At 31.2% G+C, this 23,764-nt stretch overlaps 1 protein-coding gene across 4 annotated transcripts in view; it reads left to right on the top strand.

The window, feature by feature from the left end:
- Positions 1 to 23,764, top strand: part of LOC145323998 (EH domain-containing protein 1-like) — a 303,862-nt gene that overhangs the window by 19,341 nt on the left and 260,757 nt on the right. The gene's annotated exons all lie outside the window — the stretch shown is intronic.

The following is a 23,764-nucleotide window of genomic DNA, read 5'->3' as shown; positions in this document are numbered from 1 at the left end:
CCTGCCCCTTTACCAGCAAACTATAGGAAGAGTTGTACCAATTAATGTATATCATTACTTGGATGTTGAATAAAATTTTCTTTTACTCTACTAAAGTAATACTCGCAGCTGACTAAAATAATGATACCTTACATCTAACCCCTATACCCCATACTCTATCCACCTACTGGTTGACCGATTTGACCAATAAATTAGGTCCATATTAGCAAGATAAATTGACAACAAATTTTACCCAGTCAATATATCCATTTATATACTATATCCATTGATGTAGCATTTAGTGTGAATGTTGGGACATCTCCGGAAGAGATAAATCTACATCAATCACAATTTCATCCGTATGATAATTGCGGGTTTTATGGTTATTGTATACCTTAGGATAACAGTATAATTTAAACCTTAACAAGCTCCCCAATCTACTGTAATACAAATGTAAGTAATGACTTTAAGACCTATTTGATGTATTTAGCTAAACACTATGCACTGATTTAGGATAGGGATTAATATTTAAAAAATTGATTTGACAAAAACAAAGTTTTTTTTAAGCTATTGACTATTTAACATAAAGGTTAATTTTTTCTTGTTTTTTTGTTGTTGGTATTCTATCGATATGCACTTTCAAGGTTTTATGTCGACAAAAAGTAGTTAGAGCTGATATAATATTGAATGTCATTATTAAAGTAAAAAATAACTCATTTTAATTATATATTAATGTCATTTTCATTATTTTAGGATCATCTTCTCTCACTAATTTAATTTACTGCATGTAATGTTTTGTGATTCACTAAGTTTTTAAAATATTTATCTGTGTCTATGAAACAGCCATGATATGCAAAATATAAGATTAGTAATATTAAGTTATTGATTTTATAAATATGTTATAACCTTTATTGTGGCTTCGCCCAAAACCTTCAGCTTTCTCGAGATGGAGGGGAGGGGGCATTTATATTTTATAGTATTAATTGATAATTTCTAATGGGTTTAAGGCCAATACGTTTTCTATTAATTCTTATATATAAACCGTTAGCTGCACCCCTAGCATCTGGGGGCTTTGGTATGTCAGAAAAATGCCAAAACCATACCAAGATCTAGATATAGAAAAAAAAAGTAGCTTTACACAATCTCAGAACCAAAGTAAAGCTTCCCTACGATGGGGAACTAACTCATAGTTGTTAGTGAAATCTTATCGGACAAAAATTCTACTCTTTAAAATAAATGGACGTTTCAAAAATTTCCTTTCTAAAAATAAAATACTAAGAATAACACTAAATATACTTTGCAACGCTATAAAATTTTGTAACAAGGACAATTTTGTTTATAAGTAGGCCAACAAAGCCATAATAGAAAATTAGAAAATAGAATAATAGGGTGTAATACAGTAACAATATATAAATTCTGAGAATTAAACATAATCCTTAAAATGTGTAGACACTGTAGCGAATTAAAAACATGTATGTATGTATATTACACATACTGAAAATACCACTGAAAGATTAGACGCTACATTCTGTTTTATAGGTATCGTTTCTAGGTTATACAATTTCTTCAGAAAAACACTATTTAGACTAGGTTCCAACCTAATCGAGTAACAAACCCTGACGGATTGAAGTATTGACTTACGGACATACCTTAGTAACAGAGTAGCTATTGTGCTGATAATATTTTTATGATCTTTTCAGTATAATTTTATATTAAAAGGTTTTATGAGTCTTTATGTCCCCTTTAAAATTGAGCTAAGGAATGTGTGACCGAGAGCGGTTTAAAGGGGGGAGTTTAAATAACCTCTCCCCCACACTTCCCCCATTAAAATAGAAAAAAATAGCAAAAAAGTAAAAAAAATGTCTGTCTGTGCCGTATAATCTCGCAAACCGCTGAACCGAAAACATTTGTTCGGTTAAGGTTTATGACTATTTGGGGTAAGGGTACCAACACCCTCCTAAGAGAAAGCCCCTAGAAAAAATTATCTCTACCCCTCACCTCAAGTGCACTAGGCCTTTAGACTACGGACAAGGGACTTGGCCGCTGAAATTAGTTAGAAATAAGGGACTAATTCAACGAAAATGTTTTATTCAAAAAGCATAATACAAGTCATTGAAATTATTTTTTTTATAAGAAATTTAAACTATTTTAATTTCAACAAATTAGCATAGAAAAGCATGAAACACAGTTAGGGCTTCAAGGCAAGAGTCGAGAAGAAAAAAGGATGTGGTTGTTCAGTTCTTCTTCTTTGTGTTTGAACCAAAAAATAACAATACACTCTTTAGTTACTCATCACCCAATATAACAAAGGTTATTTGTATTTAAAATTGCGCCCAATTGCGCCCCTCCTAAATTATTATGTGCACGCCCGTGCATGTGTGTGACCAATATGATATTGAAAGTCAAGGGGAAAAGAGAAGAACGGCAATTTAAAATACGGTTCTTAGAACTGCTTATTACTTTAGTGTCACAGTAGAATTACCACCTAAGTCATTATGCCATTATTATGTCGTATTATTGTAAGAATAAGACCCTAAAAATAGACTTAAGTGACGGCCAGACGTGTCAACCAAATTTTGGCATCGGTTCTCAAAAGTATGATAAATCGTTTATTTTTGAAAAATTTTCAGGAAAATTTTCGGGTATAGTCCTTTCCACGACATCCCTCCATAAGGAGCGATTCTTCGTATTTTTCACAGTAGCTTTTCTCCTATTTCTAGCCCCTGCGGGGGGCTCTAACCCTGCGGGGCCAATTACCTAACCCTGTGGGGCAATCACCTAACACAATATAACCTAACCTAACCTAAAATAACCTATAAAAAGCCATTTTAAAAATATGAAGAATCGCTCCTTATGGAGGGATGTCGTGGAAAGGACTATACCCAAATTTTCTATTTTAGTTAGGTAAGGCAAAGATAAGGCCACTGCATGCTTATTGTAGGTTAGGTTAAGTAAAGTTAAAAAGCACTAAATATTTATATTGTCATGGGTGAAGGGGCTGTAGGTACAAATTACATTAAAGTGAAAGCACCTGCAATATGTACCTGAAGGCAAAGTTGCAAAATGAATATACTAGTAATTTTCTTCAACCTTCTAGCAAATATATTGATAGAACTTTAAACTGACAGATTTGTTTGTTAAAATTTACAAATTTAATTTTGTTTTTAAATTCTTTTAAAAACTGGAAGTTTAATATTAAAATTCATACTTCTGAAATTGATTTTTTGAATGGATATTGTTTCCCCATGTTAAAAAGGTCATACATATTACATTTTTCACACATCGGTTGGAAAAAAGATACTAAAATATAATTTGTAGATCAAAAACATAAATTTTGTGGTGAAAATTGCTCAAAATGTTAACTATAGGATATCCCATTCTTTAACGTTATATTTTCTTATCTCAAGCTTAAGATCTCAATAAATAATGAACTGATTGAGTTTTCCTTTTCGGTAAAGCTTCACTTAGGTACCGGGATGGTTGTTAGGCTGTTTTGTTTTTAGATTTAATTTTTGGGATGATTTTAGGCTATTTCTCTGCTCATTCTATACCCCGTTGAATACATATTCTTAGAATATAGGGGCGCAGCGGTAATTCCCTTTTGTGTAACGTAGTAAGTTTTTTTTTGTCTGTAGCTTAAGACTTTGTTAAGTTCTGAACCAATTGAGTTCTCCTTTTTGGGGAATCTTTACATTTTAGGCATTTGATTTTCTCCTTTCCTAAATCTTAGAAAAAGTGTATAAAGCTATTGGCTGATATTCAAAGACCCCATTCAAAGTCGGCAAATGGTCGACGGGGTGGAAACACACAGTTATTCAACTCATTTTCACTTAATTGTTTTACTTTAATCCTAAAAAACCTAGAGCCCCTAGATGCTAGCGGAGCAGCCATTATTAAATTATTTTTTTCTTCTTCAGAATTTACCTCCCTAGCTATTTATTTGACCTACGTCCATTTTCCCTAACCTTTACTGAAAAAAATTCCCCGTTCAATTTCTCCTCTTATATCTCATAAATACCTACATAAAAATTTCTTATTTTAGGGTTAAAGTGAAAATTCAACATTGAAAATTAACGTAATTCAAAATACAATTATTTTACTACTTAATTTGTGTTTTTCGGAGTTTTAACTTTCCAGTATAGCTTCGAAACCAATAAATAGCCGATGTATTAGAACCGGTTTTCAGTAACATTGAAAAATAATGTAAATTATTGATTACTAACAATTGTCCACAAATATTAAAATGGAAATCATAAAATTGATTCCATTTTTGTTAGCCCCGAGGGATCTTATTATTATTTATTTTAATATCTGCGGAAAGCTGTCTTTAACACTATGCTATAGATGAAAATTACAGTTTTCTTGTGTGATGTTATAGCTGCATTACTAATTTTAATTCTCCTTGAAACATATTGATGCGTTAATCTAATTTCTATTCAGTGTTAAAACTTTATTTTTTCGGTTTATTCCAAATCAGTTTGATATATTTAGTCTAGTCTAAGATAAAAGGAAAAGCAATTTTTAAGTAAAATATTTGAGTTTTTAAGTTTGTGGAAATGATTCCCATTAATAGAAAATATTTTTGAAAATAATAATAAATATCATTAAAAATATTTTGCAGTTTTGATTGATCCTAGAGTTATGAATGAATCCAAATAAAGAGTAAGTAACAACAATAAGAAAACATTATTGAACAATGAATCTCTTAACCTCCCTAGGACACTACAGCTAGAGTCCTAGCTGTTGTGAGGAATTTGTTTTTTTTAACACTCTTTAACAAGGTCCAGATTTAGTCTTATTCCATTTTCTTTTTTTCCTGAGCCTGGTGTAATTCTTTAGAAGATGTCGCTAGTAATATTCATTTTACAAGAATGTGTCAAATATCCAACATTGACTACCAAAATGTACACCAAATAAAAAAAATTGTTATATGATTCTTGTTGCCTGATAATTTAGTATGAAATGATTGAACAACTATATTTATCAAATGACCAAAAACAGCTTTTGATAAATTTAGGAATGATAACCAATTTTAAACCAACAAATAGTGCTTAGGGGATTTGTTTTGATTCTTAACATAATTTACTTCCTCGTGTAGATCCCCAAATAACGACTCTAAAAATGCGAGGCTTAAACCAGCGCTGCCCTAACCCTACGGGAGTGCCCAGTAGCCAATATAATTTAACCTAACCTAAGTAAAAACAAAGACACAAAAAACTACCTTCCTCTCCCTACTTTCAAGATAATTGAACTTTTTAAAAATGCAGGTTTTTAACTGAATTTTATGACTCAAATGGAACGTCACGTCTGAATAAAGAAACTTATGTATTGAGTAGTTTATAATATTGCAGTACTTTTTTTAATCACTTAATCTTGTTATTGGTGACGTGCGCTTCTCATGGACATAATTATCATTGTTTTCTTATTTTAAGGCACCTAGAAAAAGTGGGTTTAACCTTACATTGTCCATGACATTTTCTGATATGGGGAATTTTTAAGCATTTCCCCATAGTTATTAATTTGAATTTTTTCTCAAGGTGTTTTTCATAAAAATAGTGTATTTAAGAATATGATTGTGGTTTAGTCTACCAGAATTTAAATTTAAGGACCTATATAAAGTTTCTCTGAAGAGGAAATTATCAAACCATGGACTGACAGCGGTAGAGTAAACCTAACCTAACTCAAAGAGACCTTGACTTATTTGCATAAGAATTGGTTAATTGTTTTCCTGTTAAAATATCAAACTTTAATAAATATATCCTATAACACGATTTTCGCTTAAGAGCTTCTAATCTTGATAGGTATGGAACTGAACCAAACATTTAAAGGGAAACTTCACAAAATAGAATATATACAAAAATTTACCACAAAAAAGAATTCTTAAATGAGGTGAGTTGATTTTAGATTTGATACTGTAATACAAAATATTATGTTTTTTTTACAAATAAGATAAAAACAACTTTGTTTATATGATTATTATATTGTTAATTTTTGTTTTATTCTATACAGTGTCCTATTAATATATTCAAATTTAAGAAAAGCTGAATTTTTTTCTTCATAATTAATTTATTAACATAAAAGAAACATTAAAGACAAAAATGTATTATAAACTTTGCTATAATATGAAATCACCTTGGATATAAAAGCCTTTGATTAACTTAAAATATATTTTAAAAACCGAATAATGCAGAACAAGCCAACAGTCAACTTGTTTAAATGAACCTACTTCAGAAAACTTCATACCATGAATGAATACAAGTCTACAGAAAGAGCGGACAGTTGCCTAAAATAAAGAAATGTTTTTTTTTCTCTAAAAAAGCTCATATTGCATATATACGAAATTTCCTTATGCAATATAAAATCTACAAAGTGTCTGAACTTCAAAATCAAACAGAATGATGAATAAATAATGAATACAAGTACATCATATATCAAAGTAAAAGAATAGAGGGGGCATGAACTACTCTGCCTACAGGGACCCCGATTGGGTTTTGGAAATCAACTTATAGTGTTGGAAATAAAAACGCAGCCACGTTCCTATATACTGAAGATCATAAAGCAAATTGCTAGCAGACAAAGAGGGTCTCCACTACTTGGGCATGTACTTGTCTGGATTTTACATATAAACATGTATTTATTCATCTGATTAAAATAGTAAAAAATGACTTTAAATTCTTTATTGAAACAAGATTCTTTTCAACAGACCAAGTTATTTTTGATCAATTTTAAGAGAAACACTGCTTTCTTTAAAATACATCTTACTATGCTTTTAGTATTTAGCGTGGGGCTCAGCAACAGTACCACAGCAGCGCATAAGCCTTAAATTTAAACCCACTTGTGAAAAGAATTATTTTTCGAAACGATGTAATGTCTTTTTAGGAACAGGTTCAGACATTAAGCTGAACTTTTAGGTTATGATATGACGATTATATTGAGGCATACACGCAGCTGACGCGCGGCTGCCGAGCCAAAAATGACAAATTGATTGATTTTGTTATTGAATACCAAATACTAGATAATATGACACATATGGATTTTATGTCCTTTTTATGAAGCTTTTCTGTAAACAGGGCCGGTCCGTCTGTCCAAAACGGTTAGCTCTTATTTTTACAGGAAAAAAATTAAATCAGCTTTGCAAGTTTATTCTTGAAAGATAATTTTATCATCCTTGTTTATTATGCAAAAATGTATGGAAAAGTGAATTGATTTAGGAATAATTTTCCAGTTTATGGTTTTATATCTAGTCAAGTTTATAGAAAAGGTAAAAGAGTAAAAAACACATTTTATTTTAGCTTCGGGTAGGTCACTAATCCCAACTCTAAAAATCGTTTCATCATATAAGTGGGATGGGGTTTAATTTGCAACCCCCTCCCCAATTCTATTCTAAATAAGAGCGCAGCCATTTGTAATCAAAGAAGTTATTCTTTTCTAATTAGCTGTCTATAAGTTTTTTTTACTTTTCTACTAGCTTACCTAACCCTTTATTTCTCTGCTAGTTGTCTGCAGGGTGTTGTTATGATGTATGGGGTTGTTTACTTCATTCTACCACTGCATCTAATGGTATTCTTTCCAATCAACGCAAAAATTATTGCACACAATAAAAGCAAAGATAGAAATTTTTTTCTTATTTTCTTTTATGTGTAGCTTTCAAGTCCTGGTATAAAAAATTAATTTGGCTCGTTTTAAATAATTCCTTTTTTTGACTTTCTTTACTAATATTAAAAGCGAAGCTTTTCTATAATTAGGGTAGGTCCGTCCGTACGTTCGTAACTAAAATGTGATATAATTATCCGATTTATCTGATTTTTGGAATACTGATTCCTCAGACAACAAAGAAAAATGTTATAAGCGAACCATCTCTATTATCAAGTCATAGAAATGTAAGTATGTCTATAAATATTACCCAGTATTTAATCAGCTTTTCAACATATTTATCTACAATTTTGTTGTGACTTTGATACATTTATATTATGATTATTCGGTTATGACACTCTACAAGTGTTAATGTTCATTTGTCTTTGCGATTCAGAGCTTCGCTTTTAAAGATTTTGTCATCTTTGTTAGTACACATTATATGTTGAACTGTGCGAACACTAATTTTCATCCATATCTAACACTTTAACAAGCGCAAACACCGTCCAAAGAAGGGTTGTGGTGTTTTTACACTATGGTTATTCTTCTTTAGCAAAGATGCACAAAAAAGAACTCTCTTAAATTAACTAATCACGCTTAGAGATTTTGGCATTACTTTTACGTTATGTCGAAAATGGCAAATGGCTGTGTGTGTGTGTGGGGGGGGGGGGGGAATTCCCCCTGTGCGTGATTGTAGGTAGCATGTTTATTACAACCCCTTCCCCTTTAATTTAAGTTAACCCTATCCTCTAACAACCCCTTCCCCCTTCTCTATTTCCAACACCACATTAAAACCATAAGATTTTGTACAATTTTAAAAACGCTATACGTCATTTAGTCAGAGTTATTTAAGAAAATTGACAATCTTCCATGATGATTTAAAAATTATTATAAAACAATAATATTATACCATTTGCCTGAATGAATGAATAATCGTTTTATTTATTATACTTCAATGTCATATATTTTACCTGTTTAACTATACTTTTTTTTTTACAAAAAAATAGATTTAATTGCTTTTAAAAGGAAGAATCATCAATTCGTGAAATAACCAAAGTACAAAAATGCATTGCTCAAACTTGATCATCATTGCAATTCATTTATGTCACAATTGATCATATTATAAATTATGGTTCCTTTAGATTATCAGTCATAGTTTTATTACTGCATAGTAGTAATGTTATAATATCAATAAACCATGCAGTCATACTAAAGATATCAAAAACTAAAGAACCAATATAAAGTTATGCGCCATTTAACCCTTCAATCTTTTACAAGAAAATAGAGATTCAATAACTTTTTTAAAAAAAACGACAATAACCGATAGTTGATATACCTATATACAAACAAAATAACCTAATTGTTAGTGAGTCCAATTCTTATTTTTATCTGTAATTAAAACTAAACTTTTATAGTAAACAAAAACATAATTTTTATGCTAAGATTAACTATACCTACACCATATGGTTAAAGCACAACTATTAATTAACATAAAAATATAATTGATCAAAAACAATGCATCAATAGCCAAAGATACTTAAATCCAAAATGAAAGGAAATAATCATCATTAAAATAAACATTGGAAAGTAGATGACAACTTGGCGATGGACAAACTCTTATTGCAGAGTAGATGCACACCAAAAAGTATATTAGGGTTTGAATCATTCTACGTGACTCTACTTAGAGCAAATTTCATACTTAACTTAATAATAAGAAAAACAATTCATTAACAAAATTATTAACTTATTGGGTCATTTATCTTTTACTTTTTTTTGTCAAGGCTCGGCAGCCGTGCCTCAGCCGCCTGTATACCTAAGAAAAATCTACCTTTTACAATTCTAAAAATTAGCTGGAGGTCTAAACTTGACCCAAATATGGCAATCCCTTTCACCAAAAAATGTAAAGCATCTAAACGAATTTAAATTTGAGGCCTAGTTTCGACTGACGCGAGGCTACAAAACCCTCCTTTATTAGTAGCGAAGCTACTCTATAATTCGAAATGTCCGTCCGTCCGCTCGTCTGTTAGAGACAGAAAGGGGGAAATGGGATTTTCTCGGAGCCTATAAAAGATGGACAACTAAAATTTTCATGGATTAAATGCTTTACTAATCTTCATATTTTCACCAATTTTTATAAAGATTCGTCAATAAATTGGGATGCTAGATAGATTCCTACATTTCATGCCTTTATACCATTCGACATAAACCTTGAAATTGTATGTTTATGCAAAAAATACAGTATTGACAGTAGACTATAAAAGTTTTAAAGATTTTTAATCAATATAATAGATTTGAAATCTGCATAAAATTTTAAGGATTTTTTATAAAATTCGTTTTTTATATAATTCTTTATTTAAAGGCGCAAATACGATTTAAGTTAATAAATTTTGACCAATAGGATAGCTGGATTGGAAACTACCTACGCTCTAATTGGTTGAATGATGTACGTCACTTAAGCTTCTCCAATCAGAGCGCAGATAGTTTTCAATCCACCAATCACAGATCTCAAAATTATTTAACTTAATTTGTATTTGCGCCTTTAAATAAAGAATTATATAAAAAACTAATTTTATAAAAAAAATCCTTAAAATTTTATGCAGATTTCAAATCTATTATATTGATTAAAAATCTTTAAAACTTTTATAGTCTAATTGACAGTGATTAGACGAGCTAAAATTTATAACTATAGATTAACTTTGCTATAAAAGGAAAATTTAAAACCTTATAATTTTAAAAATTAATTTATCATTTATACCAAATTTTCTTGTTTTCTGATAAAGTGAACCTTGTAGCAGGCTAAAATAACGATCTTCCTCATCCCCACTCTTTATTTAATCCCCTCCTCTTCTACTGGATAACCGAAGTGACCAATAAATTACAGGGGAAATCGTAACCTATATTGACGACAACTTTTTCCTGTCACAATTTCCACGTATATTTTAAATCCATTCTTCTAAATAACATTTGTTATCAGTATTTATTTAGACGCAATTTTCCTAAGAAAACATATTACATAATTGCAGGGATCGGAAGCCGCGCGTAAGCCGCGTGTAAGCCTCAGTGAAATCTTCATTTTATCACTATAAAATTCAGCTGGATGTATAAAACTGCTCTTTAGCAGACAATCCTTCTTTCTGAAATTTCTTTTTATTCTCACAAGCAGGTTTAAAACTGAGGCTTATGCGCGGCTGAGGCGCGGCTTCCGATCCCTGCATAATTGTTTTTATTATCATATTGTTATTTATCTGTAAGAAGTTGTTTCACCCCTAACCTCAAGGAAAGTGGAGAGGGTTCAGGATAATGGCTTAAAACCATCTCAAGTAGATAGCTTGAGACCAAAAATCTTGCTACTTTATTTTGTAGATTTTTATAAGAATTCATATACAAGTTTTTAAAGCTTATTTCTGTACTTAAATCAAATTTTATATAAATCTTATCAATGATTTTAAATGACGTGCAAGCTAATATTGCTTTATTCACAAAAGAAAAAATAAATTAAAAATAATTCATTAAATTAAATTAATTATTTATTTTTGAAAAGCTATAAACTCTAGGACTGGCTATGAAAGAAAAGCCATGATAAGATTCCTATGACCTTTAATTCGTATGAGCTGGGATTAACCAAAAACACTTCAGATAATAAAAATATTATCTTTAGCTTGTTTTTCAAAGATTGATTACGTAAAAAAATATACAAGTACATCAAATCTATAGCAAAACATATAGTAAACTTGTTGTGTCTGTCTGGATTAAAGGATCTCCATCACAGTGAAGCTTCCTATTGGTCTAGGGAAGATTTATGACTTTTTTATGGGAAAGTACCTTAACCCTCCAATATAAAACACCTCTAAAAGGATAATCCTCCCTTTTTTTCTTTCTAAAGTTTAAGTGCCCCTAGAGTCCTCTAGTTTAGTAATAAATGCATAAATACTCTTAAATGTATATGACTTTTGATTATGTAGAAAATGCCAAGTAAAAGTCATGAAAAAAATAGCCTATAGACGAAGTAATAGAAAGAAGAGAGGAATCTAAGCTTTGTAAAATATAAGTGCATGTTTTTTGTTGCAAAAACGTTAATAATAACACGCAGTAAAGTTATTGAGAAGATTATGAAATTACGTTTAAAAAACAGCAGACAATAAAATTAATATTTATATATTCTAAAGTTAATGATACATGAATTGAAGCATAATTCTTAATGATTTATCAACTTGTTTCACCTTTTAAGGAACGCTTTTATAAGAAATAACCACCCCACCCAATATTTTATGCCCCAAAAGGCCAGGGACACAGCTGCTGCAAAAGTACTTAAACTTTAAATTGATTATTTTTATTGCAACCAGGGAGGAAGGGGACATTCGTCTGTAAAGTATACTGGTACCCAAAGTTTTATAAACCTGCTCTCTCATTCTTTGGAAACTGGAACTAAAACTTTTGGTTCTTTTATTATATCTTAATTGCATGGTTCAAACTAGCAGTGGAGGAACATTCACCAATAATTTTAATCTTCAGAATGGTCAGTTTTATATATCATCATTGAGGATCCTTATCATTTTATCGTACATTGCCTTATCCCTTAAGATCCCTGATTTAAAGAAGGTAAGTTAAATTGCAATTATTAATGTCATTGTGACAGCATACTTTTGATTATTAAAGACTGAAATTCTAATGTTAATCTTTCATAGAAACCTTCACAATTTGGACGTTGATGGCTTTGATTAATCACTTACAAGCAAACCAAAATTAATTTACTTGAAAAACAAGGACACTAAAAACCAAAAGTATAACCTCATATAAATTGTTTCATTTACAATATAGAATAGGGTTTTTAAAACAAACAGTTAAATTTATCCGTAGAAAACCTACTTGGCGTTCAACACATTTTCTTTTTATTCAGTATTTGGTGACCAACACCCATGGAAAATATCTATAATTTGTTTCGGAAAACCAATATTTTTTGGAGTGGGGAGGGGTTCGAGACTTGTGTCTAATTCCTCAGACTATCGTATGACCAGTTGGTAGATTTTCTGAAAAGCAAAGCCTATTCGATCTAGCAGTTGCAGAAATCTTCTGACAGACAGACTTAGTATCTCTTTGTTTTTAAAATAATATACTGTATATTTATGAAATACCGAATTATCGTCTATCTTCTTGTATTGTCAAATTGGTAGTGCGAATGGGGCGCTTGTCCAAAATCTGGTATATGGAGATCGCTCTTCTATGAGTACTACTTAAATCCTACTTTTACTGTAATACACATAGACATTCTCAAAGTCGGTTTGTCAGTGAAGAATGCTTTTCCTTTATTCCCACAAGTATAATACAAATTTGGTTGAACCCGTGGCAGTTCAACAAATACCCATGCACGGTATTATATTGCTTTAAATTAAGAATAAATGGCTGGTTATGATGTCCGATCTATATCATATAAGTATATCAAGTACATAAGAAGGAAGATGGTTTTATAAAGTGTATTTATATTACAAGTGAATCAATTAAGTATGAAAGATACAGGATAGGAGATAATAAACATAAGTAGTGTAGGACAGGAGATTGCCTTAAGTCCAAAGCATCTAATTGTGCATAGTGTTAGGCCTCTAACATAAGACCTAGGCACAATTCATGCTAAGTACTAAGGAACCTAAATTTAAACTACAATGCATGCTAAATTAACTAAGATCATTACCTTTAAGCCAGGAGAGAAGAAAGAACTTAATAGTTCAAGAGTTAGTAAATAACTGACTGATTTTAAAAGGTGCAAGCTATAAAGACAACTTATTACCCGGATTTAATTCTTGTCTGTTCTATACAGTGTCTGTGTGTTAAGCTTGTGACGTAAATGTAGCAGGGGCTTTATGTATACTTAGTTTTACATAATTGTTACATGGTTATGTTATCAATAGATACAAAGTTTACTATAAACATATAACATTAGTTAATCACATATAGATTACCATAGATAGGCTAGTATTACCCATATATGGATGTATATTGGTAATAATAGGAAAAAGCATAAAAGTGCATTTAAATTGCCTAAGGGTTGACCATTTTAGCTTTTTCTTGAGCACGAGAGATAATTACTCTAAACTGTCAATCAAAAGTGGACTAATATCTCATATAGTACCAATTTATAGAGGGTATAAATAAAGTGATCTAGATGCGAAGCATTTCTTTAAAAGATTTGTCTGTACGTTCAAAGTATTTTGAAATTTAGATGTCGCATCTCCAAAATTGTCGACAATATAATAAAAGAGGAAGTTAAGAAACTTGAAGAGTTGCTTCTCTACAAGTAAAAACCTCCGTCTATTGACCTTGGGTTTATTAAAGTTGACCAGAAAATAAATGGGCTACATTGCGGTTTTCCTAAATTGCAATTGATTAAATTTATTCTTGCGTGAAGGGATGTGTAAAAGTTTTAAAAATGACAATTAAATTTAAGTTATAGCCGCTTTTGAACAAACTATTTAATTAAAGGATACGATCTGGACAAAACAGATAATTACAATGGAAAAGATAAAATTCACACATAGAACCTTCAAAAATAGTACCTTCTGCATCAAGAATGTCTTTGCTCATAAACAGTTGCAGTTTAAGAAATTAGTTAAGAAATTCAATCAAAATTCGTGCCCTTAATGGGTTGTTTGTCTGGTCGATGTAAGATTGCCTGATACCCCAAACTAAAGATGCTTTATCAGGATATTACCAGTGATCTTAAGGGATAAGACAATGGCCGATAAATTGATTTACATCCCCATATACAAAATTAACCCTTCTGTAGATTACAATTAGTAGTTGAGATGTTTGAACACTCAACTTGATGAACGAACCAAAAGTTTTTAAGCTAGTAAAGTTTCAACACGATGTAACTTTTTGAGCCCATTTACATGGCCTTTCAATTTTCAATTTACTTTCCTTGATTGATCATTTGGGTCAATGACAGTAAAAGTAAAATTTTTAAATATTTATTAAAAATACATGTCTCTTTTAATATATTTAATATAAATCAGAATATTTAAATAATAATAAAGCTACTCAAAAATTCAAAATTGTAATTATTTGAACGCAAGTTACTAGACAGTAAACTTATTCCGTTTTAAAGGATCCCATAACTAAAGAGCATCTCCTCTATAACTTGTTTAAAACGCCCGTTTGTCCATTTTTAAAATGTATTTTAAAAGATTTTGCACAAAGATTCACAAAGCCGGGTTGTCGCACGCCACTGCATATATATCAGTAAATTTCTAATTTTCTATCCACGGATTACTGTCCATAAGTCATACAATGGATATATATCCCAGTTTGCTTTTGTTTACCATTTGGCCCCCTGTTTTAAACATGCTTGATATGGTTTATTAATCTAATATGATTATAAAATTGATAAAACTAAAGCATATGTTAATATTAATACATAAACTCTTTTATTATGATTGAACATGCATATAAACCATTTGATATTTATAATTATGCTGGACTAAGTATCTGTAATGCAAAGCAGATCGATGTATGTCCGTCTGTCTGTCCGTCTGAAGCTTAATATATCGGTTATCACTAAAAAGTATGGGCTCTTCTGGCCATTTCGTGGTTTAGGCTTTTTTGGGGGGGAGTTGAACATCTGCATCCCCCGCAAATTTTTTTTACCCCCCCTAAAAATTTTTACCCCGGGGGTAAAATTTGTTTTTTGGGGGGGGGGGTAATTACCCCCCCTGAAATCTGTTGGCAGGGGTAAATTTAGTTTACCCCCCCCCCAAAAAAAAATTTACCCCGGGGTAAAATTTTTTGGGGGAGTAATTTAAATTTTATCAAATATATAGTATTAAAAATGCGCGCGAAGCGCGCAAAAATTTTATTTATTAGAGATTTTTTATTTTTTGGGGGGGTAAATACCCCCCCCCCCCCTAAATGGTTGGGGGTGCCTACGGCACCCCCAGGGTAGGGGTAAATTTTAAATGGGGGGGGGGTGGTAAAATGAAAAAAATTGTTTGGGGGGGGGATAATCGCCCCATTACCCATATCCTTGGACGTCTATGCCAACGCCCCCCTTTAGAATGGTTTCATTGATTTTTATTTATAGGATATTTTAATATTCCTAAAGTCTTTTAATCACATCAGAATGACAACACAGTAACATTAGAGCCTTTTAAATAATCTAGTGTGATACTGTAGTAAAAAACAAACATAGAATCGTCTGTGGTAAGTTATGATTATAATACCTTTAATTAATTGGTATATATGAACAAATGTACATTTGGTCAAAATTCAAACCAAAGCGAAGAGTGATATTAAAAGGAGTGGTTGTGTGCATGGATGCGGAATTATAGTTAAGAAAATCAATGCAATGGTGAAACAGAACATACGCATTGAATTATAAATTGTCTGTCCGTTTGTTGGTCATTCCCTCCGTTGATTGATGCTTAAGATTTTACTATCCGCTATCTGCTTAATTGGAATATATCTGCTTTACCAAGGCTTTCTTTTTTATAGGGAAGGGACACCTTTCTTTCCCCTACTGGAAAATTATGTGACTATTTTTTTCTTCGGAATACCAGTCTCTACCTTGTAAGTAAGGGGGCAAATGCTTAGCAAAATTTTTGGGTTTTACCTTTTGTTGATAAAAATCAATAACTGTCTCAAATTTGAAGTATATCGAATTGTCTTATTCATACGTGCAAATGTTTTAATAATACACTTTTAGCAGATCAAATTGTAAATGTAGATATAACTTTTCTACATTTAATGTAGGTAGGTTCGTCCGTCCAAAAATGTATTAAATATCCTTTTAAGTCCGGTAAAGTATAATCTAGATTCGAGGCCATACTGGAAATATAAAACTTTTGGTTCACGGAAAGAAAACGAAGTAGCGGATTTCGCCGTATTTTCACAGTAGCTTTTGATAGGTTAGTTTAGGTAAGGTCACAAAAATGTAAATGATTGCCCAACAGCGGCTAGAAATAGAAGACAAGCTACTGTGAAAAAACGACGAAACCCGCTACTTTGTTTTCTTTCCATAATCCAGACTTTCTTTAAAAAAATAGCATACAAATAAAGCAATATGAAATCCTTTATTTGCACAACGAAAATAAAATGTTTTAAAAAGATAATGCTTAATTTATTCATGATTTGACAAATAACCTCCAATTAAAAGGACTCTCTCAGATAAATTCACTGAGTGAAAAAGTCTTTGATACTTCCCAGCTATTTATTGAAATATATTTCGGTGGACATTGCACCCTCTTCAGTCTAAATGACATAAATCATATTAATTTAATTTACATATTAAAAGATAGGTATCTTTCTATCCTTTTCGTTTATTCGTTTTCTTTGAACCTAGTAATAGTGTCTAACTTTTTATCTTTGTGACGTAACAAAAATCGAAGGATGAGAGGGGAGGTGGGAAAGGAAACCCCTAAAAAAGAGATGTTTTTTTGTTACGTCACAAAGATAAAAAGTTAGACACTATTACTAGGTTCGTTTTCTTTTCTATAATGCGAAATATCCGCAGTGTTTGGTGTTTAGTGTCAAAATGTTTCAAACACTATCTATATTATACAGAAAGTGTATTTTTGTGTATCGTCATTGGGGATGTACATTAATTTATCGGCCAATTGGGTTTAGCACGTGTATGATAAAATGCACAAAACATTATGGACAATTAAAATATAACAGCGCATAATATTAATCCCGAGAAGTATAGAATTAAAAACGTACTGTTAATAAGCAGGGCTACTCTATAATTGAGGCATGTCCATACGTTCGTCTGTCAGCTATGTTGAAGGGGAAACGTGATTTTCTCAGCGGTTATTCAGGATAGAAGGTTGATTTTTTTGTATTCCGAACTAACAATGCTAAAATATTGTGTAAAAATTCCTATGACTTGTGTTACTTACTATATCTGTCTGTATTTCTATATTGTTTTGCTCTCTTTTTCTCTCCACTTCCTCCTTGTTCATACTTTACATTTGAAAGCTTTGCTACATCTGGGTGTTTGTCATCCTTGTTCTAATCTGTTTCTCAATACTTCTAGCTTATCCTAGAATCTAAAGCACAAATCGCATATTTAAATATAATCAGGGATCTAAAGGGAAAAGACAATAGCCGATAAATTAATGTACATCCCCAATGACGATACACAAAATCAACCCTTCTGTAGCGTAAAAATAGTGATTGAAACGTTTGAACACTCAACTTAATAAACCAACCAATCAAAATTAACTAAAGTCCCCAAAGTTGTAAAACCAACGAATAAATAAGGTTGTCTACATACATTACATTTAAAATATTTATTTTATTTTTGAAACAATATATGTACAAGAAAAAATTAATAGTAAGGTAATAGATTTTGGGTTTAGTTAACAAGATAGTTTTACTACAAATGTGTCTTAACCTCTTTTCGAGGAAGCTTTGTGTTTATCAAGATCGAAATTAATTTCCTTATTCCATAATTCCAGTCCAGAAAAAATGTCGTCTTTGCTTAAATTTTCTAAAGAGTTGCGGCATTGTAAGATTGTTTATGTTTTGGCGACTCGACGTTACTTCTGATTTATATGTGTGTGGATAAAGACATTCGGAGAATTGAGTCGGGCCTAACATTGGTCTCAGAGTGCGTGAATAACCCTAGTATGCCAGGTGCTTAAACCATAAGAACTTCAGGTAGTTTTTTCTTCATTTTCAGATATAATTGTATGGCATATAGGACCGATTTATTTATCTAAGTATTGAAAAGTTTTATTGTTGATTAAGATAATTACCGTTCTTATTCATTAAGTTTGAAAAATTTTCTGCCCCTGGATTTTGAATTCTTTTTCTAACTACTCTTTTTGATGCTTAACAAATTTAGTTTTAGGTACCTATAAATCTTAATTTTCTTGTCTAAGATTTATTTCGTTATTTGTTCTTACCATTATTTGTTTACATTTCAACCAAATTATCGTAGGTACTTATTGATTATTAATAATGTTTTAATACCTATTGATTATGAAATGATTATTAACCAGTATAAGTTGTTATATTTATAAAAATCATGATTAATAGGATTGTCCATTTTAGGATTTTGTGTATGTGATCTTGTGAGTGTCATGTGCCTGGAATATCGTATGGTACGAACCAATCCCCATCCTTCTATCCTAAAATGTGAGGTATTATGAGTCCTAGTGAGGAGTATAATATTGTGTATGCATTTCACGGGGTTTCATTTAGTTAGGAGCAAAAATTGTCATGTTTTTCGGGATGTGGCCATTCTCATGTGATTATGGTGAGTTGAGTTTAGTGAGAAATGTTGCTAGTGCTCAGCGCAAAAAATCTTGAATCTCGTTAAGGAAGTTAATTTGACTTTCAAACGGGGGGTGTGTCTTAACCTCTTTTCAAGGAAGATTGTGTTTATCAAGATTGAAATTAATTTCCTTATTCCATAATTCCAGTCCAGAAAAAATGTCGTCTTTGCTTAAATTTCCTAAAGAGTTGCGGCATTGTAAGATTGTTTATGTTTTGGCGACTCCACGTTACTTCTGATTTATATGTGTGTGGATAAAGACATTCGGAGAATTGAGTCGGGCCTAACATTGGTCTCAGAGTGCGTGAATAACCCTAGTATGCCAGGTGCTTAAACCATAAGAACTTCAGGTAGTTTTTTCTTCATTTTCAGATATAATTGTATGGCATATAGGACCGATTTATTAAGTTTTAAGGCTTTAGCCAGCTACACAAGAAACTTTATTATGATTCAAATATTATGTTTTAGTAATTTTTATGTGCTTATATTTATGCATTTAACAATGGTCTATAAACCAAATAATTTTCCTTTAAAGCCAAAGTACCCAAAGATTCTTTAACCATAAGAAAAAAAAGATTTTTTTAGTGCTCAAAGTTTTAAGTTAACGTGTAATATTTTATTCTGTTTATTAATTGATCTTGTAATTTCAGGACTTTGAAATAGTTTGTGTCAATAAATCTATACTCAAACCTGCTGTTAAACTTGATGGTTCCTGGTATTGGGGGTTTTGCCTTGAAAGACTAAGATCTCTAGAACTTCCCGCAAATTCGGAAGTCACACTTAACCAAAGTGTTATGGTTAAGACAAAATGGTAATTTTAATAATATAATATTATTACTTATGCAGTTAGGAATTTTGAGACATTGGATATGAGATTTTGGGAATCAGTGTAATAAACAGCCCATTTTCCCCTCTCTCTTTCTGAACATAATGCTCTGCAGCCGTCAGTAGGCAACATTTTAAAATAAAAGATCAAAGTGTACTTTTAATGATCCTCTATTATTTTTGTTGTATATTTCCCCTTCCTAGTATATATTTTATAATGGATGGGCAAAAAATGAAAATTTCACGCCCATCTTTTAATCATTTGTTTTGTCTTTCAGTTTTTAAGTGGCTGTTGCTTTTAAATAATAGGTGTAGTTTTTTTTATAATCCTCATATGAAAGTAACAGGATCTGTGTTTGTCTGTGTGTACCGAATGCTCTTGCTAACCGCTGAACTGATATGGTATACCTATTTATACGTTCTAATTTTCAAGTTGTTATTTAAAGAGATTTTTCTTGAAATGTTACAAAGTTGTCTCACCACCTAACATAAATCTTTATGAAGGGTTAAAAATGATAGGAACATAGACGTGCAAGATGCAAGGTGGAGAGGTAAATGGTTGTTTAAACCACAAAACTTTGAAACCCCTCGTTTTACCCCCTTTAAGCTATTAAAAAATACATTAGATTAACCCCCCACCCCCATAAAACATTAAGAAACCTCCTCGTTAAAAGGCTTGGACGTCCTTAAAAAGAAAAGATTTTAAAATGACTTGATTTAAGATCAGGACTCTATATTAGAAAACGACACACCCTACAGAAGCTTTGCTTTGATTAAACAAAAATGCAATTATATAATATGAATATGATAGTTTTTATGGCTGACTGAATAGATTTTTTTTTTACATATTATCAAAAATTGGCAAACATATATCAATTTACATGACCTAAAAATGTCATATTGCTTAATATAGACAATTATTTTTAATACATATATTAGTATTTGTATAAAATATATATAAAAATATTGTTGGATATAGGATTTTATTACTTAAAGCATATTGAGTATTTTATGCTTTTATACAGAGGTGCAGTGTGTAAATATAGATGACAAAATATTTAAAGTGTAAGGGTGGTCAATTTAACCCAAGCATCTAGCGGCGCTATATTTGAAATGGTACTAAAGGACAGAAAAAAAGCCTAAAAAATACTAAGACTTAATTCTAAAACTAAAACAGTTTAAAACCATCCCAGTTACCGCTGTCTCCTTTAATGTAGAACTCAATCCGTGATTCCGTTCAGTAAATATATTATGCTACAGACCAAAAAAATGCTACTGTATATATAATCGGACTTTCAATTTAATTTGTTTTACATAATTTACATCGGAAATCATCACCATATTTAAGATAATCTACTTTAAATTTAAAAAAAAGATATTTCCATTTATTATTTTTGTCATCTAAAAATATGCCTATTGTAGGTTATTATTGCTTATTACATTGCGTGTTTAGCCAGGCAAAAATAAAAAAAAAAGAACATGATGTTGACGGGTTTCTTTTGAAAAAAAAGTTTGTAATAATAAGATTTAAAGTGCAAGAAAAAACTACTTAAAAGGACTAAAAACATACATGTCACAAAAAAATTGTTATCTCTAATGACGTATGAATTGTTAGTTTAAAACGCATATTTAATATTTATTATCGATAAGAGCTTAAATTTCCAAACAAAATTTGATGGTCAACGTGTTTTACCAGATTTTTCTAGATTTTTACATTTTTCTATCAGCAGTGCAATTATTTATGTCCGTACGTCTGTCAGTCGTTCAAACGGACACTCAAAGGCAGTTAAGAACTCTGAGTATCTGCTGATTTTCAGTATAACAGTTTACTGCCCTTAACTATTTTGCTTGGATGCTTAAAGACAGAATTGTAAGGGCTCTGAATAGATAAAACAATGGTTGATAAATCCCCAAAGATTATAACACAAAATTACAATTAGTGGCTGAAACGTTTCGACACTTAACTTAATCAACCAACCAATCAAAAATCATTAAAGTCCCAAAAGTTGTTAAGCCAACAAATAAGAAAATGTTCATTCAAAACTTTGACGACTAGTGTAATAAACAGCCTATTGTCCCCTCTTTCTTTACAGCAATGCCGTTTTTGAGACAATAAGAATCCTGGAGAATGGCATACACCATCAAATCTTATTTTAGTGTATCTCTGATCTAAACGATCTTGTTCTGAAATTCCTGTGCATGGTAATGAGTTGCGCCTGTTAAGGGCCTAGGCAATTATTCAACCTTAATTATGTCAACCTTCTAACATAATAGTATTTTGTATATATTCACTGCAATGTTCTCATTCTTGTTTTTATTGATCTTGTTTACCTTTTTTGATATGCTGTAAGTAACAAGGTCAAAAACTTAATTTTAATATCTTTAGACTTTAACAAATATATAATAATATCAATTCATTTCTTAGGCAAAACAAATACACAAAAAAATATTTTGAACTTCATTTTGCATTTTAGAGCATATTTTTTCTGTTGCTGAAAACTTATAAAATCATATTTTATGTTTACTAACTTCGGATAAATTATTTACTTTTCTTAGAATTACATAAAGTCATATGTCATATAGAGGAATGTGTAAGACTTACGAGACCCTAAGACTTATGGACTAGCCTAGGCTAAAAGAAAAAGGATTTACCAAATTGACCTTACCTAGCGGCTACGCCCCTAGACGCCTCTAGGGGCACTTGAGGAGGGGAGAGTCGAATTTGATAACCTAATTTATTATTTTAAATTTAAAAAGAATAAGTAAAATTTTTTTTTTCGGGGGGGACTTTTTTAAGGGGGGGGGGTGCTCCGACTATTTTCAACTTTACTTTGAAAAAATTTAAAAAAAATTATTTTTGGGGGAGTGAATTTTTTTCTAGGGGCGATATCTCTTGGGAGGTTGGTGGTACCCTCCCCCAAAATAGTTATAAACCTTCCCGGGACCTATGAGAAGCTACTCTGTTAAGGAGAACCCGATCGGTTTAGCGGTTAGCGAGATCCTTTGGTACAAACACACAGACAAACAGACATCCTGTTACTTTAGTATAAGGATATCATGGAAGAGTACGATAAAATCTGGTTCAACATCCAAGTAATAATATATCGATTTATACTGCCACATACACATTCGCACAACCTATTATTTTAATGAACACAATAATTGTCCTAAGAATAAAAATCCCATACGTTGATTTTGATTTTGATAACACATCGTGGCTGGCTAGCAAAAAGGATAAAAACAAGGATGACAACATCCATAAGTAGCGAAGCACAAAAATCGTATACAAGTAGATTTAAAGTGATTTTTTTAAAATTCAAGAATAGATTTATTGGAGAAAATAAACACAAAACCTTGGTTTATTTGTATGATGACGACAGTCAAAGTAAATTACATAAAAGATGCTCATAACAATGAGAAAAATTATTTTGATACTGGTTTGAAAGTTTGAAATTAGGACCAAAAACAATAAAGATATGGGGAAATATGTAAAACATATAAATATAGCCAAAAACCTGCGAAAAGACAGTTTGACCGTCACGATTTTTTACTTAAAACTACCGGAAATTTAATTTTGATTTCTATAACCGAAAAAATCTTGAAAATCGGAACATAAACACCGAAGATATGGAGAAAAATCTAAAACAATATATAAAAATAGCCTAAAACCTGCAAAAGGCAGTTGGACTGTCATGGTTGTTTCCTGTAATCGACGAGAAATTTGATTTTGATATCTATATCTGAAAACATTTTGAAAATCGGATCATAAACACCAAAGATATGGAGAAAAATCTAAAAAATATAAAAATAGCCTAAAACCTGCTTAAAAGTGGTCTGACCGCCATCGATGTTTTATAGTTAATTGTGCTCCTTAATGATGGGAATGTTGTCAAAAAGTTTCAGCCTTTTATCATTTTTACGAGCTGAGTAAATCCCATTTCCCCCATAGCGTTAGGGACTGACTGACGGACTGACGGATAAAGCAAATTATAGAGTAGCTTCGCTACTAAAAAAAACACGACAAGATAAAGAATAAAGAAACCAAAGTCGTAACTTTTAAGA

The sequence above is a fragment of the Acartia tonsa genome, chromosome 7 (assembly GCF_053477335.1).
Source record: "Acartia tonsa isolate MP-2025a chromosome 7, ASM5347733v1, whole genome shotgun sequence".
Classification (NCBI taxonomy): domain Eukaryota; kingdom Metazoa; phylum Arthropoda; class Copepoda; order Calanoida; family Acartiidae; genus Acartia; species Acartia tonsa.
This window is presented reverse-complemented; position numbering and strand designations above follow the sequence as displayed.